Raw genomic sequence first — 5546 nt, forward strand, 5'->3', positions numbered from 1 at the left:
GGGCTATTCCAAAATGTTATGACTCCAAAATATTATGACCAGTCAGAATAAACGTGTTGATTATTTTAAACCTTAAATCTGCCAGAATTAGTTTTGTCTATGACATTGTATGAACGATTTAAACTCTGTTTTGATCAGAGATAGTCCACAATATATCTAAATTTGTCACTGAATTGCTCTTGATAAAAATCAATTGTTGTATGTAGACCACACAGGAAAAAAATGGTCATCAAAATCCACAAAATTACGTTCATACCCATGATAAGCAGATAGAAATGAATGACTGTACTGCAGCTCCATAATTAATTCTCTTCCAGGAGAGAGGTTTGAGAGGTTGATTGATCTGTTACTGAAATGTAGACTCAAACTGATCCACTTAGTGAGACTGTAGACACACAGATGTAAGATGTGGACAATATCGTGTTTTTGTGGGTGTGATTGATGGTTCATATTGAAATAACTATAAGACGCACAGAAATACTAACTAAAGTCTTAAATTAGTTGATCATGTTTTCACAAAATATTCCTTGTACAATGGCCCACCCAAGATGCTTTTGCAGATTACTTCTATTAGAAAGTGAATGAATTTGTACTTGTAATCCATATACCACCTCCGCTGTAAAACAGCTACACCAAACTAATGCGGTACCAATAGTGATGACCCCCACGCACCCACTTGACTGAGTGAATTATTTTCTATAATCAATAAAGACAGCACTAAAGTATAATCAATAGTGTGTACCTCTGAACTACTCCATTAGGCACACCGGATTAAAGGCGCACAGTGAATTAATGTGTCTTTGTGTGTCTTTATCAACATATAGGGCGCGCCGGATTATAAGGCGCACTAAATATTCTTCCCAAGTGTGTAATATCACACTTGGACTACACTGTCCTGTTTCTAACATAAGGCCAAAATTCCAAAAAAAGCTAAAAAACAAAGCAACTGGACTTGTTTTCCGTAGTTGAAGATGTTTCGCTTCCTGTCCAGGAAGCTTTCTCAATTCAAAAGGTCTAGAGTAATGATGAGTACCAAGCGTTATACTACTGCCCAAACAAAGGCAACTCTCAAAAACGTACAATACAGCTATAGAATTAATTCCGGCAAATTATCACCTCAATTCTCACCCTCATATGGGTGATCAAAACATCGCTCCTTTAACCCAAGCCAATAACAACCCCAACGATTCCTCGTTACAGAGGAGTGGACTAGCTTTTGTTCAATCTGCTGGCTTAATCTCTTTAACGACCATCCATTACTAAGGGGTGGACCTGTTTCGGTTTGATTTGCATGTTATCTAAGCCATTACAAGGCCTTTGTTTGGGCAGTAGTGTAAAGCTTGGTACTCATCATTACTCTACACCTTTTGAATTGAGAAAGCTTCCTGGAGAGGAAGCGAAAGTCTTCAACTACGGAAAACAAGTCCAGTTGCTTTGTTTTTTACACTTTTTTTGGAATGACCATGACCTGGATGACTGAGAATCTTAACCAACATAAGGCCAAAATAATCACAGGCTGCCTGAAAGCTCCCACATACTCGGGTGTACATTTCTTGTGGCAAATTCCTACAGTTCCAACACTTTTTGCCAGTGGGACAAAGTGACGGAACAGATGGCAAAATGTGTGATTAGCTACCTGAGCACCTAGAGCCATTTCCTTTCCAGCAGGCTCCCACCACACACCTGTCAGTGAGAACAGAGAGAGACTGTGATACCACGCATCCTTGCGACTGCCTGCTTCAAGAAGCTCAGTGTATCAAGCTCAGTGTCATGTATAAAACAGCTCGATATAAAGACATCTTACCACCGAGAAGTTTATAGTTAGAAACCGTTGTGCAATTATGCACTGTTTAAATTTTTTGATGTTTAATAAATGTCTGTTAGGTATTGTCTGGTAGGTATCAGCTCTAGAGCTGATATCAGGACAATAGTTGAAAGGGATGATTCGAGCATTGGCAATCTTTCAACAGCAAACTCTGCACACACATAGAATAAATGAGTGACGACTTCTCTTCAAGTTCAAGAATTTATTAACAGAAATAAAATGAACATTTAGAGAACATCACTATATAATGCTGGTTATCTGAATTAACACTATATTTCAATCAACAAATCCTCTCTACTAGGCTAGTGAAGCTTAATTAAACTATTCCAAAAAAAGTAAAAAAACAAAACAACTGGACTTTTTTCCGACGTTTGAAGACGTTTCGCTTCCCATTCAGAAAGCTTTCTCAATTCAAATGTCTGGAGTTGCGTGGAGTTCTAAGCTTTATATTATTGCCCAAAAAGGCCTTGTTATGGGTTAGATAACATGCAAATTAAACCGAAACTGGTCCACCCCTTAGCAATGGGGAGTTGTTAGGGTCATTGTTGGCCTGGCCTGGGGAGATGTGATGGGTGGACCAGTTTATGTGTACTTTGGAGTGAAGTATGCCCGAGTATGTGGGGGCCTTTACATGAATTCACTTCTAGTTTTGACATTACAGTCAGGCGGTCTTGTAGACTGCTCAGGGATCCGATCAGGTAGTGACACAGTGCACCGTAATGCTCCGAATATCCATTGAGCGGAGAGGCTTTGTTGCTTACCAAAGTCGTACTTACAATTTTTTGACTGCGTTGTACCAAATAAAATTGGTCAGTAAGCACAACGGTAATCATATATAAGGTGCACCATCAATTTTTGAGAAAATGTAAGTATTTTAAGTGCGCCTTATAGTCCAAAAGTAACAGTATATGGTTGACTGAGTCAGTTTGTGTTCAGATGCCAAATAAATCAGGAAATTATCTGCTGAATCGCTTACATGGATGTTTCTTCTCATTTTTAAATGAGAAAATGTGTCATCTGCCACATATTTCTGAGAATCAGCTGCTAAATTTAGAACACGGCAAAAAAAAAAACGATGTGTAGAAATCGTACATAAACCTTGCAACCTTTTCACAGCTCATTATTTTCATAAAGACGAGAAGAAAGAAAAATCTGATTCATTTTCAGAACAGTTAAATATATGACACTTCCTAAAAGAGAATTCTAGATTTGTTTTAATGAGGACTATGTTTTGTAAGCAGATCTATTTTGCTGACAGAGTGTACAGATACAAGCATGTATTTTATGCTGCCTCTGTTCTTTTTTGCACAGTTCATGTTTGGGATTGCAGAAAAACATTTGAATATGACAATCTTTTGTGGGGCATTTGAAGTCACATTTGTAAATAAATGTCTTTATACATTTTGCTGTGGTAGGTGATTTTGCACTCCTCTCTTAATATTTTGACACCTTCAATGGATTGTATCTCTTTGTTATTAAGAAGGGTCAAATTGTAATACTGGTCAAGTTGTGCACTGAACGTGACAAATATTTTAGTTTTTTTAAAGACAAAAAGTACACATTTAAATATGTTATCAAAAGGTATCCATGAATTGAGTAAGTAATAAAAAAGATTCTCATGCCTCCCTCTCTTTTTGAAGCTTGTACCTTTTGTCTGAGAAGATAAAACATTCGATCCTAGCCATGAAAACAGCAAAAAGAATCACACAATGAAAATCAGTGCATACCTCTTCTATAACAGGTTGGCATGATCAGTAAAATAAATATTGATATTCAAAAAAATCCATAAATGGAAGAACTTTGCTTACAGTGGTTCTAGTATGAGCCCAGACAACATCTTGCATTGCTTTTTGGCCTAAGTTGAGCAGGTTTTGAATTAGATTCTAATCTGTGGAAGTGATCAAGATTGAGTGAAATCACTCCTGTATGATATTCATACTTTTCTGTGAATAAACTGCTGGTAACCCAGAACATCTTTTAAATTACAGACATCACATGCTTAGGCAGTGTTCAAGATGTAACGATACAAGAAACTGGGCAAAATGGCCTCCTTTGGAACGTTTAAAGGCCAAAATGTACTGCTGACCAAGAAGAACATTAGGATCTATCATATATTTACCAGTAAATATCAGTATGAAAAATGCTTTGTTGACTGACAAGACAAAACAAACTTTCGAAGGTGAGTTTCATCTGACCAAAAAGTCATGGCATTTGGAGGACAACTCCCTCTGCTTTATATAACTGCCAAGGAACTTTCTTGATTTATCTCCTGACACAAAATATGTTTGTCTAGCCATAAATAGATTAAGCTCAACTTTCTGGGATATTATGTTATTATACTGATATTTTAACTTTGTCAGTTTTCTGTTGACTTCTTGTGTCGCATGTTGCTTCAACTGTGTTTCAGCCTGTTTAATTACATTGTCCAGTTCTAGCAGCTCCTGTGTTTTAATTTTCTTATGGTATGTCGTACTTTGGATGATCTATCCCCTAATCACAGCCATCACGGCTTTCTATGCAACACCTGCCGATGATACAGATTTCCAATTAATCTCCAAGTAATTATTTAGTTCTGTCCTTAGCCACTCAACATTTACTGGGTCCTGCATAAGGGATGAGTTTAACCGCCATCTGTAAGACTTCCTTTTCTCACTCTGTGGTAAAAGATTCAAGCCGACCCAGGTCGGAAATAAGAATGTTCCCTATTTCACAACCCATAGCAGAGGAGACGAGTTCTTTGGATATTAGGAAAAAAATCTATTTGGCTATAAGTCTTGTGTACTGGTGAAAGAAAAGTGTAATCTCTGCCAGAGGAGTTCATGATCTTCCAAATGTTAATTAATCCTAAAGATTTGCAAATTCTTTGTAATGTTATAGCAGCCCTTGGTAATTTATGCAACGCTGCCCCACTGTGGTCAAGAGTGGGATTCATTAACAGATTAAAATCTCCTCACAACACAACAGCATGATTCCTAGTGGTTTGTAATTTCCTTTCAAGATCAGTGAAAGAGGTTTGGTCATCCAGACTGCCATTCTGACAAACAGGTAACGGTCGACTTGGGGTTAAAGTTTGAACATTCTTAATTGAAACAAAGTTTTTCTGTAGAGAAAAACTTTGGGAGGCACCAAGTCGTGGGTGGATATTGGGTTTAAATGGTTCCCTAAGGATCTGTTAAAGAGACTTTAAAATAGTTATCCATGGACACGATGAAAGTACAGGTAAATGATACTGTAAGAAACTGGCCAGTGTAAAGCAGTAGTATCAAAACAGAGAGAAAAAAGGCGGAAGTGGAAATTAAAGAGACAGCGCTGCTAGGAGGACGCGTTTTAGAGCAAGAAAATTTTTATTCATTTTCAGAACAGGTTTCAGTCTTGTGTTAAAAACCTATAGATTCTACAGTGTAGGGTGTGCTTCGGTGGCGCAGTGGTTAGTGCGCATGACCCATGTATGAAGGCCTTAGTCCTCGACACGGCCGACCCAGGTTCAACTCGGACCTGTGGTCCTTAGCTGCATGTCTCTCCCCCTCTCTCATTCCCCCTTTCCTGTCAGCCCACTGTACGAAAAACGAGCCACTGTAAAAACCTTTAAAAAAAATCTACAGTGTAAATCAACGTAAAAGTTTTAAAAAGGAATAAGGCTACAGGTATCTGCGAGATAAAGAGATAAATCCTTATGGAGCTGAAGCGAAAAAATTAATAATGAAGACAGTAGGGGTTTGTT

The sequence above is a fragment of the Fundulus heteroclitus genome, unplaced genomic scaffold (genome assembly GCF_011125445.2).
Source record: "Fundulus heteroclitus isolate FHET01 unplaced genomic scaffold, MU-UCD_Fhet_4.1 scaffold_84, whole genome shotgun sequence".
Taxonomy (NCBI): Eukaryota; Metazoa; Chordata; class Actinopteri; order Cyprinodontiformes; family Fundulidae; genus Fundulus; species Fundulus heteroclitus.